This window comes from Manduca sexta, chromosome 21 (assembly GCF_014839805.1).
Source record: "Manduca sexta isolate Smith_Timp_Sample1 chromosome 21, JHU_Msex_v1.0, whole genome shotgun sequence".
NCBI classification, from domain to species: Eukaryota; Metazoa; Arthropoda; class Insecta; order Lepidoptera; family Sphingidae; genus Manduca; species Manduca sexta.
Genome location: NC_051135.1, coordinates 6,755,274 through 6,769,826, shown reverse-complemented (window position 1 = coordinate 6,769,826; position 14,553 = coordinate 6,755,274).

Below are 14,553 nucleotides of genomic sequence, written 5' to 3'. Positions count from 1 at the left end.
GCGACGTGTCTGCAAGAATTGAGGTTATATTAGCATTGGATTTGAAAGTATTCTTGTTTGAGTTTCGCGTCGCGTGTTAATACAAAGTACTCGAAGCGTGAGTAAGGGCTGGCCTATAAACAATGGTCTAGTAGTATTTATTTTGATATTATACTATTTGGACGAACGCGCATTTATTATGTAATAACAATAACTATAATATATTAATACGCAAAGGAAAAACCTTGTACCTCTTTTTAAGTACCTACATTGCGCGCATAGAGGAGTGTGAAATTTTGCATATTTGAAGTTCGTATAACCATTCAGTACAATAAAATGTACTATAGTGTGTAACAAATAATATTATGTAAAATTCGACCTTCAAATTTCGAGCACTGGAGAACAACTAGGTGTGATAAAATAATAATCTGCTCTTAATAACCAGGGATCGACCTCAAATTTGATATAATTTAAAAAGAGTAAGGACTTTCTTTTACGTCATTTTTATACGAGTTAGTAGACAGAAGATGTTTGTTGACTTTCTTTGATCATAAGCGATATAAACAATTCTTGCCTACGTAACTTTGAAAAGAAATGGGTGGCTTGAAATCAGTGCTTGAAATTGATCAGTTAACAATCGTATCCATGATATTAAAAGAAGAAGTAAACCATTAATTTGGCCATATCTGTATTCTGTTTTTAGTTACATTAGATTTTAGAAAAAGATTATTTTTAATAATATACCTAACCGTAACAACAAAAAAACCATTACGTAATATATTTTAGTGACGAAGCCTCGAAATTAATATACCGATTTTAGGAATTATTAATACAGTAATCGCATATTATCTTATATTATCTTTATACGTATTGATAACTTGATTAAAACGAATTCGCCACATGCCTTGTAGTTCGTACGTATAAAATTTTGCAGGCTTAGCACGTACAAGAGCATTGTTTAATGGTGTCTTAATTGTATTTTCGCTGGTGGTAGGTTATATTTTACGTCCCGGATAGCGACCACCGTACACTAGGTGTTAAAGCCCGCTATAGTTGCCCACGTAAGTGTGTCGCGTTCCGGGATCAGCTTGTGTATACTCGGTTCCAACAGGCCGGCATAATTGTGTCAACTGATGAGGGGTAATCATCTCTCGTCAGTCAACATTCTATTAAACCCAAGTCCACTTACCATCAGGTGCAGCGAGGTCACTGTGCCATGCCCGCCTACATAAAAAGCTGCATCTAAATAATAGTAAATAACAATTGTTGTTATTTCGTTTTTAATTTTTAATTCTTGTAAATAAACTTGTACGTGCCACCCAATTTTTATAAGTTGTATACACTTCTATTTGGAGTCTGACTATGTATTAGTGTAATTTAGATTAATTATTATCAGTTATCATTATAAATAACAAAAAATGTTTTTTTTTTCTTTTTTTTGCCGTATATAGCAACATGTCTATAACTGGTATGTCGCCAGAATCATGTTAACATGATACGGGTGTGCTTCAGTTGACTTCCAAACGAGTCACTATTCCGAGTTTCTCACCATATTATTGTGTTCGATAATCGGCATCCAGCCAGGTGTTTAATTCATGCTATTCTCTTATCTTCACCATTTTTCTACCATATTGATTTACCTCTTAGTAACACCTTAGCAACGTTCATGGTTGCTGTACATCATTAATCCCTATAACTTGTTCACCCAAGATTTTACCACTATCCAGCATTTACATGCCATCTTATTCTTAAGTTCCCAGTTTATCCCCCTTCAATTCGAGGCAATCATTTTTATCCGTCTTTTTGGTGATTCAACGCTCAGATCCAAAACTTCCAAACAAAATATTGCCGTCGGGAATCTAGCTCTCGCATTTTTAATATCGGGCTTCCGAGATTACACAGGCTTCCCAAATGTTGGGATTAAAAGGAAAACGAACATAAAAACAAAAATATAGCAAGTAAGCAATCCTCGAGTATCATTAAATGAACTTCAGGAAACTATAAAAGAGCGAATGATAATAATATTATACAAAGAAAGCAGAATTATACGAAACTTTGAGAAATTTAATTAACGCGTTTCTTTTTTATTGCATCCTCTGAGTCTGTTTTAATTTAAATCATTCTGCATTGAATTTCGTGGAGATCTCGTTTGAATACCTTCAAAGTTAATATTATATAGATTTAACGCTAACTAAGTTTTGCTCAGCTTTATCTGAGAAACCCTTTTTCACTAATAACACTCTTGCTGTATATTTCGAAATAAAAAGTATAATATAGCTAAAGTGCTTCATGGTAATCTAGAATAGGGTATATTAGTGGGTCAAATTTCGTCCAAATCGGCAAAGAGGTTTCTACTTTTAGTTCTAAAAACACTACAGACTCAAGACATCTTCAATTTTTATCTTAATTTACCAATATATTATATTAAGCCTTAACTTTATTTTAAAGTAATCTTTAGGTCAAACACACCCATATACCTATAACTCGAATACTATTATATGTATAAAAAATATAGGTATATCTATGACTAATTGTGCCGTACCTAGTTCAACCTTGTAAGATGTTAGCAACGGTATCTTTAACATAAGTTAAATCTTTGTAGATACCGCATTTCATAAAGACTTTGTTTTCATATTATTACGTATATTCTCTAATTCTTTAATTTTTGTGTTTGAACCTTATAGCAGTAATAATGAATTATTATTAGTTATTAATTATTATATACTCTTTATATTTCACTTTATCTTCGGCTCATTATTTGTTATGGCTTCGTAATGGGACCGAATCGGTTTTTAGCCATTTTGAACATAAAATACTGTTGAGAAAAATATTCGCGGAATTGAGAATAATAACCAGTTTATACTTGCTAACTAAGATAAATTGCTATCTGTAAAGATACGAAAAGACCTTGTCTTATCAATAATCATTGTAGAAAATACATATTTTCACATTATGGTTAAATTTTTCTAAAACATTATATTATACTAACGATAGTTTCTAGTGGTGTCCACTTCGCACACGTTTTGTTCGATTTTAAAGAAACAACAAAAAAAATCTGTTTCTAATTTTAATTATTTTCCCTTTATATGCGAAAACTGCATGGAAATATCTTCAATAGTTAAAAGTTTGTGCAAGAAATAGAAAAACAGAAAGACGGACGGAGAAGAATAATAAAAATCACAGATTTGTGTTCTATTACTCTTCTTAATCACCACTTACTTTTCTTCCGTAATGTACAAACACTCGATGTTCTGTTATTTTATTACATGTACGTGTATATAAAGTGTTGAATAAGAAGAAGTTAATGCTTAAAGTATTTTCTACCAGTCTACCTTTAGATTACATAATTAGGGCGTATTTAAATTGACAACCCTGTCTATCTATCAATATATATTTTATTCACGAAGAATGCTATTAATATAAGGTAAATTTAGTGCAAGTGAAACTTCTCTATATATCCATGTAATTACACCAAGTTTTAAGTCAAGACTTATAACACAAAATTGCCTATTCCGAATAAGTAACCTTAAAAGGCATATTTACAGCAAGCGTTATACAGAAGCCCTGCACAATTCTTTCATACTAAGCCATCCGCGTATCTGGTGTAAGTTGGATGAAGCTTTGTAATAAAAAAGTTTTGTATATTTTTTTAACTTTTTCCATTAGAGCGGATTCCCCGGAGTGAGGCGGTTCGCGTGAGAATGAGCAATTTCCTCCCAACCGCCGCGATTTCGATCTGACTTCCTGTCTGGGCAGCGATTTTAAAATTTATAGAATCGCTTTACATGAAATTGAAAATAAGAACAAAGTGTGTGATGGCGCTGGAAATAATTTAATGCTCCACCATGGATTTTTCATTATACAAGTCTTCGATATATAATGTATACGTGGGAATATACGACAACGATACAATTTTTTTGCACTGAATTTACATGGAAATCCTAAGTTATAATTTTTAGCGATAACTTCGGGAAGGTCACGTATTATTATTTTATTTTCAGTGGACATGAAGGTAGATTTAAATTTTATAATTTGATTGAATTAGCCAATCTTTACTTAGTATAGGTGAATATAAAGCACTAAAAAGAATAGTCTCTATTAGGCTTTTCATAAGAAGTGCGGTCCACTTACTGATGAAGAAATTAATGAAGTCAGAAATCAAATGTTTACGACTTCACCGAGAAAAGAAGATAATACTAAAATACAACGCAGCTGATTTTCACAAGATTACAAGAAACGGTCACCTACATAAGTCGCCTTCTCAAGTCTATAAATCAGTGTGATTGCAGATCGACTCCAAAGTCTCTATTGCCCGAACAATGCCGTCGGAATAACGAACTCAATTGTGTTAAGTCAGTTGCACCTGAGCGTCCTCTTTCCGGCGACGATTTCCTTTACCTTGCCAGCGATGGCAGTTTTTGTTTTGTTAAGTGCATTTTCAAGTCTTATAGACTAGTACGTCTGAATACAAATTGTGGGAAATCTGGTTTAGGGGGAAAAAATCGATTAAGACGATAATTGTTTGCACATATTACCTGTGAATGTTTTGCGCTGTTGTTAGTTGTATAAACACTACCAACGTTGAATTGCATAACCATCAACGAGAACAACAAAAATCTAAAAGGCAAATTCTGTCCAAACTTGTATAAATCAAATAACAAATGTTAGTACAGGAGGTTTGGGGAACAAGCAGTCATTGTAAAAAAAACATCTTTTAAACCATCGACTTGTGACTGACCGAGTATCTAGCCTCGCTTCATACTTTTTGTACGGTTATTTGCATTTTGTCGTTGAAAAAACTTTGTCGACAGACACTAAGCCGACTGTCACGGCTCTTATTTTCTATCGGAAGCAATTTGCTCCGTTGGCGGGTTACAGGGTATACAGTATTACTAGGCTGTGCGAGCAAATATTATTCAGACCATTTGTCCGTTCGGCTACACCAATGAAAACGCGCCTTTATTGGATAAAAAACACTGGCGTACACATCGGAGATTGGATCGACGGCTATGCCTGTTTGTTAACCAAAATTTTTTATGTGAAGTTCGCATTTTTAAACGCTTTTTGCAATCGAGTAAAAAAGTCTAGTTTAAAATAAATATAGAAAGATTATTTTTGTATTTTATTATTTTTTTGGGTAAGTAACTATATTCGCCCATGTAAACTAAAGAATTCAATAATTCGGCCACTTGTTTGCTTGATAAGGATTAAGAAGTATATCTATTCCCTGTCATTACTTAAGACCTCAAATATTCAACATTATTTTTTGATCTAATAAATATTATCTCATGATGTACGCGGATGACCAACACCTCATTCCGCCCCGTGACCACGAAAGCTGAAAAGTCTTCGAAATGTTGGAAAAAAATTAAATTATAATAACCACGATAAAATCCGAAAAAATATTTAATTTTAATGTCTAACATTCGCGTAAACATAAGAAATCATTATATTGTAATTATCCTGATTCCATCTACAAAAACCTTAACCAAACATTCCCTCCAAGAATATAAGTATACAACTTGAAAACTAGAAATTTTAATTGACATAAAATAAGGTGTCGCCGTTTTGTAATATTAAAATGCTCGTAAATACATAAAAATCAGGCGGTGAAAAGTTTCAAAATTTCATCAAAGTCTTGAAATGGGGAAAAGCTCTCCACGGGTCACAAGTTGGATTCACATTCAAGTTGGAACTTGCAACTATCGAACAGTTCTTGATTGCACTCTCTCTTGAAAATTTCAGTCCGGACTTCATGAAGGGAAAGTTCAAAAATCGCGGATGAGTTTTTAAATGAAATATATTTCGATATGAAACTTGACCAACGGTTTCAATCGAGATAATTCATCGAAGGAAAAAGTATTCGTGTATAACGGCTTCTTCTTGTGAAATATCTTTACCTCTACCAAAAAATATTGTTGAGACGCAATATTATTGATATCCAATCGAACAAATATAATATATTTCTTGATTCAGGACATCTAAATATTTTTAAAAATAAATACAGCCCTTTTTAGTGCCTAACAAACATGTTTCCCAATCAGCCTTTAAACCTATGCGACATCACGTCACCCCGCGTAGTGTAATCGCATATTCTGCATGTGAATATGAAGCCTATTGAATAACACATGGGATAGTAAATCCAGCGTTTTTATACAATGGAATGATGAGAGGAACAATCAACCCTTGATATTTAAATGCGGTTATTATAAATCCTACCAGAAATTTGTATCACATAGCACTGCTTAACATTGATAATAAATAAATGACGTTCCTAAGAATGTTAAATTTGTTATCGCCCCATTGACGTATATTCTATAGACACGAACGTCCATATAAACTATTTGTTCAAAATCTGAACCAAAATGGCAACCAAAACGTCACTGTTATAACCTATTTATTCACTTGAACAACAAATAATTTTACTTATTTGACTAATATTTTTATTCAGATTAAGGTTTACACTTAGACTCGAGTTTTTATATCATGAGCGCCACTCATTACACAACCACTAGCACCATACTAAAGTCAGTTTGAATGGATATCAGTTCAAATCAGTTGAACACAGTGAATGTTTGGAACACCAAATCTAGTACGCAGTACATATTATATCGATGTTATCGCCCCTATAACAGTACCTAGACATTGCTTTTAAATAATTTTGTTCTAATCAGATGGACTCTTGCATATGATATATAGCAAACACTGAAAGCAACACAGCTTTAGTAAACTAATAACTCTTTACACGGTACACAGCCTCGCTTACTAACCACGGCAGCATTTATCGCATGTCAATTGTGACCGAACCAAGTGGAACTCCATAATATCCCCCAAGGTATTTAACGCCACATCTCTAATGCTAATACCTCTAAACTCAAACTACCATCTGTTCGCAGTAGGTAGGTATTTGTCTTTGAATGGTACTACGAATATACTGCTTAAAGTTCCAACCGATATTTGCTGAAGGTACTTTGCCAGTCTGCAAAACTTGATGCAATTCCAAGTTTCAAACTACGGAGACACGAGCGCAGAACGTCTAAATAAATACACAGAGTATAATTACTAATTTCCGGTTAATGTTTATTTGTTACTCAGGATACTTGAAGTTGTTTATTTGTTTAATAGAAAATAAGGCATGTTATTTAATTATACTATTTATAATTATCCTATTGTTAGCGTGGAAATTTTAATAAGGGTATTTGTAACACTTTTTGCTATAAAAACGCTGAGCGTTTCACAGCCCAGTTAATAAGGGCTCGTAGTGTCTAAAGCACTCACCCGCAAGATCGGTGTGTTTGTATAAGCCGGCCCTGCCAGGCTAACAAACGTATGTCAGGGATAAAAAAAAAAAAAAACAGCCCAGTTCAGTTGATTGTTGATAGTCGTACCGGTCGGTTGATTCGTGAAAGTATTTCGGTAGTTAAAGATATTTCTTTTTATTTTAATTAAAATCGAAGCAGTTTCCTAATACTATAGTATAAGGGCAAGATATTGATAGCATATGGCAACATATTCTAAAGTATAGTTAGACGTTCAATTCGCATAAGTTCGGTCAAGGAAGCAAGATTAGGGCTTTACCAAATACTGAAGCTACATTCATAGATAACAAAAATATTTTTATAGTATAAGCGCAATGAGCAGATGGGTCACTTGGCATCAAAACTGTTGGTAGTATATTTACATCTGACCGAACAGCGACCACCGTACAAGTGTAAATTTAACATAGTGACACTCGTAACTGTCGGGTTCCAGGAACAGTCTGTGTATATCCGTCTCACCGAACTATGAGCGTGAAGGGACAGAGAGTGCATCTGTGTATTGCACACTTGTGCGCTATATCTCCTGCGTACTTGGCTGATCTCCGTTGTAATTGGCCACCGTGGCCAACCATATAGTTAGCCTCACCTAGCCGAATTTCTGCTAGAAATTCGGCTAGGTGAGGCTAACTATATGGTTACAGAGGCTGGCAGAATTGAGTCGACTGTCGAAGGATAAACGTCTCAGTCAGTCAAAAGTCGTGCAAAGGGGTCACTTATATAAAAAGAGAGGTTATAACTTGGAGTTACGTATATCAAATAAACATCTAATATAATGATTTCTTATGTTTATGCGAATGTTCGACATTGAAATAGAACTGTTTTACGGATTTTATTTCAACATCTAATGATCACTTTTAGATTTAATTAAATACATTTTATGGATTTACCTATACCGTAAAACTAGAAATCCATACTTGATAAAAATAAATAACATTCACAAAATGTTATAAGATCCCCAAATAATATCAACAGAAATCTTATCGATTAATTTATATGATAGTTATAAATATATTTTTTTTACTTGTCATATGATTATAGCATGAATCATTAAAATTCGTCATTTGTAATTTTTGGAAATTTTTATTATAAACGACATTTGCCAGTTTCATTCGCAAAGAAAATTACCACGAATTTAGGCCTGTGCCACAGTGGTAACTATAGCTGACAAATAATTCAAGATATTTCTTTAAAATAAAAAATTATATAACATTTATTTAAATTATAAAAGAAAAATTATGGCATTAACTTCCAAATAAGTTGATAATAGTAAATTCGCTTTTTTATGCAAGTATATATAATATATTGTTTTTCAAGTATGTGTTTGTGTTGTAAATCTCTGCTTTTTACCCAATTTCATGATTCTAGTGGAACAGAAAGTACCCTATAGGTTTTGATTCCATTGTGAAATCGCAAAATATAACACTTCATAAGTGGTCAATTTATTTGATCGCGTTAACTAATATGTTACATTTTTTCGCAACTGAAAAATAGTCGAATTGAGACCCTCCTCCTTTTTTTGAAATCGGTTAAAAAACCATAGTCCCAAGTATTTAATATAAATTTCAACTTAAAAGCAGAAGAACGCGAACGAAGCTGGTACTGAAAAAAAAAAATTGCGAGACAGACGGACAAAAGTGATCCAAAAGGGTTCCTTTTGACGTAAGAAACCTAAAATGGATTATGTTAATAGAAACCTCATATTATGAACTAGCTTCCGCCCGCAGCTTCGCCCGCGTGGATTTCGGACTTCAAAAATGGAGAAGGTGCTAAATTTGTCGGGATGTTTTTTTAATGTATGGTGGTATGCAGGTGGTCTGATTGTCCGGTCAGGGTCTGATGATGGGATCCTGGTGAAATCGAAGGAAGCATATAGCATGATTCAGTATTCACGCGTGATGGCTTATTATTAGCGTATTTCACTTTGGTGTTTCTATACCGATTTCTGTGATTCTTTTTTATGGAATATTAAATAATGTTAACTTTTTTAATTAGGGATGACTGAGAGCAGCCCCGGATCTTGAATTTTTTCAAGGCGGGGCAAAATCTGGATAATGCCGCCCCTAACCACCTATATTTTTACTTTTGTCATCATCATCATCATTTCGCGCTCCGCGGGAAATAATTTATATAATTTATGTGTGTTATATACTGGTCTAGCTTTCGCCCGCGGCTCCGCCCGCGTTATAAAGTTTTTCAGGCTAAAGTTTTCCGTTATAAAAGTCACGCTATATATTTTCCCGGAAGCCTGTGTTCTTCCCAGGGTCTCAAACTGTCTCCATACCAAATTTTATCCTAATACGTTGGGTAGTTTTTGAGTTTAACACGTTCAGGCAGACAAATTCAGCGGGGGACTTTGTGTTATAATAAATTTTTGTATAACTTTTTAAGAGGAACAATCCCGTCATACATCATTGTTGCATTACTTTAACCGTTTACGCAGCGCACGCAACAGAAGTTCTCAAAAATAATATATTTTCCCCGTTTTTGCAACATGTTGAAACTGTTACTGCTCTGCTCTTATTGGTCATATCGTGATGATATATAGCCTATAGCACTCCAGGAACAAAGGGCTATCCAACATAAAAATATTTTTTCAGTTCGAACCGATACTTTCTGAGATTAGCCATTACTGAACCGCTCCTATTGGGTATAGCGTGATGATATACAGCACTCCACAAACAAAGGACTATCCAACACAAAAATATTTTTTCAGTTCGAACCGGTAGTTCCTGAAATTAGCCATTACTGCTCCGCTCCTATTGGGTATAGCGTGATGATATATAACCTATAGCACGCCACGAACAAAGGGCTTTCGCCGCCCGGGGCACGGGCCCTGGCTTGACCCCCCCCCCCCCTAGATCCGGGGCTGACTGAGAGTGTTATAAACGTAAGAGTAGACAAATATAATGAGAAAGCTTCGAACTGCTATGCTATCGGGAGCTACACGTGTTATTGTGAGTCAACCATAAAAGATAGACATATGCTGTCGTGGGATATTTTTTATATAATTTTAAGGCGAACATTTCCGTCATACATGATTTCTGTGTAGCTTTAACCATTAAGGTTGCACACGCTGCGGAAGCTTAAAAAATGAAGTAACTTCTCCCGTTTTCCCAACATTTCCCTTCACTGCTCTGCTCCTATTCTCCTCCTAATTGTAGCGTGATGAAAAGTATACTATAACCAGCACAGGAGTATGACAAATAATTGTACCAAGTTTCGTTAAAATCCGTCGAGTAGTTTTTGTTTCTATAACGGTTATACAGACAGACAGACAAAAATTTTACTAATTGCATTTTTGGCATCAGTATCGATCCCTAATCACCCCCTGATAGTTATTTTGGAAATATATTTCATGTACAGAATTGACCTCTCTACAGATTTATTATAAGTATAGAATAGATATAGAAGAAGAAGAAGAAGATATAGATAGAAGATTACTGTTTGTGAATACAACTTTAGTAATTTTGAATTATACCCTACCAATTCCATTTAATACCAAAGTTATTATGTATAGGCAGTAATGCCAACTCCCACTCATCAAGAATGTGTTAATTTATTCATTCAATTATTTAACAAAAAATAGAGTATTATTACTTAAATACGTGGATAGCAATCTGTTCACTTTTCATAATCAACAGATTAAAAACGATAAAAAATATAAATTGATTACAAACGACATTTAATATTTACAAAGATTAGATAAATAGTACAATTTGGCAAAACGTATTTAAATTTTTTAATTATAAAAATAAAATTATATTAATAAATTAATTTATTTATATCCCTGGGCATGATGAGGTTAAATTTGAAAAAACAACAATATGGATCTTTATAAGCCTGCGCGAGCTGGCAAATAAAAAAAATATTGTAAATGAAAAATCCAAACATAACGTCGATTGCATAAAACCACGAAAAGCACAGTTCCTGAATTTTACATGACAGAGTGAAAACATTAAAATTAATTAAAACCGATATTAGCATGATATTGTTTATGGTTGAATGGATATGAATGGTCTCTGATAAGCCGCATTGGCTTCTTTTACTTTGTAGTACACAGTACACACATCTTTATTTCTCTATCCATTTACGTTCAAAATTCACAATATTTAAATGCAATTAGTGGTATTCAAAAAGCCTTGGTTATACTACTTCTAATAATATGAGATACCAGCTAGTAATTTACCACACTAAACATGATAATGTTTCATCGTGCGATCTGTTTGGAATCCGCTTAGTTCGCTCCGCCTTCCCGTTTCCCCTCGCCGCACCCCGTCCGGCTTCCGGCGGAAACAGTCCTTGGGCGCCGGCGACGGAAACGTCTGTTTAAGCTGCATCTGATAGCGTCGTCTCTTGTGAACTGTTCACAATTATCAAAGAGGTCACTCTGATGCATTTGTAGAGGTAGAATTTCATATAGATGCTGGATTATACGACAGAGTTTTATAATTATACAGAGTATAATATAACATGAGCAAGCCGATCAGCTATGCATTATTAAAACTCCCAATACTAAAAAAGTCCTGGATGTAGGTACAAAGAAAAATTAGAGCCACGAGGGACTGAGAAATTCTGCGTGAATCCAGAAATTTAAAGTTACCTCTCTTGAACTAACTCATGCTATTCACAAAATCTTAAAATGCAAGCAACAATATCAGCCCTGTATTATATACTGTCCCACTGCTTAGCACGGGCCTCCTCTACTAGTGAATAGGTTTAGCCTTAGTTTCCTAAGCTGGCCTAGTACGAGTTCGCAGTCATTATATACCTTGAAAATTCTTATGAAGAACTTCTCAGATATGCAGGTTTACTCATGGTGTTTCTTTCAGCGTTAAGAAAACGTTAATTAGGCTTCATTTTTTTCAACTTTGTGAGGCGTGGGTTGCTTGTCATGACCGACGTTAGGTACTCCCACCCACGCCCCATACACCCACCACTAGAACTCATGTAAGCTAAGATCAGCAGTGGCACGCATATTATGACACCGAGCGGTAAAGTTTGGAGATTCTCAGGGTACGCTAATTTGTCTATATCCCGCAACGAAATTAGTTAAATATAAAGATAGGGAGGAGTTGAGAAAATTAATTTACAACTTGTCTCTATATCAAATCGCGAGATAAAATAGTGAACTAAGGGGGCACTAACATTAGTTTATTCACATACACTACATACCCGCAACATCTAAATATGTTGTACACGCCGGCTTTAGATAATCGGCTTATACCTCTGAAATACCCATGCTCCGCTTCCCCGGTTTAATGCGTGTATTCCCTATTTTTTTTTCACGGGGAAAAAAGCGTTATCGACACCACTATTTGGGGGGTGAATAGAACGGCTGTGTTAGTTTCACCTGGTCTTACGGTATTATATCATCACAGTATTGCATCATCCGAGCGAGCGTTGCACCGAGTACCAAGCACAACACTAGCTCCAAAACCATCAATCACTCCACCAACAATATCAACCTGCAGTGAAAGTGAAACAATATGCCATGTGCGAGCGATAACTTGAAATTCTACATACGCGATACCATTACCCATTACAAATCCATAGCGGCAATCAATCCGCTTACTGAACAACATCAGTCGTGCGTAAAAGGCATAAACATAAACATCACACGCCACCAATGTGATTGCTCGTGAATGCCAATCCCACCGACTAGAACCACACCCTATTAATCCGCACCATTAAGACCATACACAAACCCCACTTACCAAAACTGGCATCCACGAGCAAAAGTAATGTACACGGCGTAAACAAATAAACATATTATAATGTTTAAAATTCCTCTCCTTCTCCCATCTCATAAATCCCACCCCTCATCCCTAAAGGAGCGCCATGGTTGCTGAACCGGGGGATCGCTTGTACACCGTTAGCAAGGTATCCACTGTGATATCCATGGTACTCCAAAAAAAAAACCCTATATATACTCTGCAACACCATACCAACCAAAACCCGTGGTCGCCTTCTCTTTCGCACATACGTAGCGATCCCGGGGCATCTGGCAACCAGATAGATAGATACTTAGATATCTGCGTGGAACTATCCCTGCCATGCATGTATTTCCCTGCAATAATGTTTTTAAACTCAGTCTTTGATTATGCCAAGTGCATTGCTTGAAATATTTTTCTCGTTAAACTTAAAGCAGACGATTGATGTTTTCCCCGTAAATATCGCCCCGATGTGGAAGCTGCACAAAGAAGAATTTATGCCGCCATCCATATGCGGCCTCTGTCGCTAAAAGCAAGCCCTTTATGCCAGATTTATTGTGAAATATGAGCGTATAGAGTTTACAAATGAAGATATACTGGAAAGTATTCGCTATGACATGAATCATCGTCGATTAATTTTATCATAACCCATTTGCTATCTTGTTATTATAAATATATATTAGCTGAAGTACGTTTGCACCGACACTTTTTTTAGCAGCTCAAGGCTTTCTGCGAATCCGTAAATGAGTAACATAATTGCCATGTTATCTCTCCTACACGGCGCAGGCGGATAGCCTAAAGTCCAGCGTGAAATAATATCGGTTAACAGTAATAAAAACCAACTTATCTTATTTTTTTTATTTAAGCAGATATATAAGTCAATTTTACGTAGTTTTCGAAAAGAAACACAAAAATAAATTTAATTTATAAAAAAATTACTGCGATAATATTACCGGAATATAATTAATTAAAATACACTCAATACCGTTCCGACACTGTTTTTTGAAAGCACAACTAATCTTTGAACTTCGAATCTTGCAAACTAAAACTTCTACGGACAAAGTGCAAGTTTTAATAAATTCGTCACAAAACTTTCAAACCAGTCTTAATTAAGATAACGTCTTTGGTGGTACGAATCCACTAGCGCCAAGGTCTCAAGTTTAGCAGTTTCGTGTTTGTCTTAGCCAACTTGGACAGTGAAGTAACTAGGCAAACAAAGTGGGGCCAGCGTCGGACGAACACCGATTAAAACCCGGCTTAACATCCAAATTAAATGCTGGAACACGTTTCGTTTCACGGGCCGCAAAATGTTCTAAATACACTCACACGGCAGCCCGCAAAGAGTTGCTAACCGACACTGCTTAAACTTTCATTTGTAAAGGATTTCTGTTGAATACTATTGTGATTTGAAAACGCGAAACATTTTCATTTACATCTGTGAACGCGCTATTCATCGCCTGTAACAATATCCATCGCTTTAAAGCGCATGCCAGCTTAATGTATTTTGTAGAGGGATTATTCATATTCAACTCAACTAACTCCGT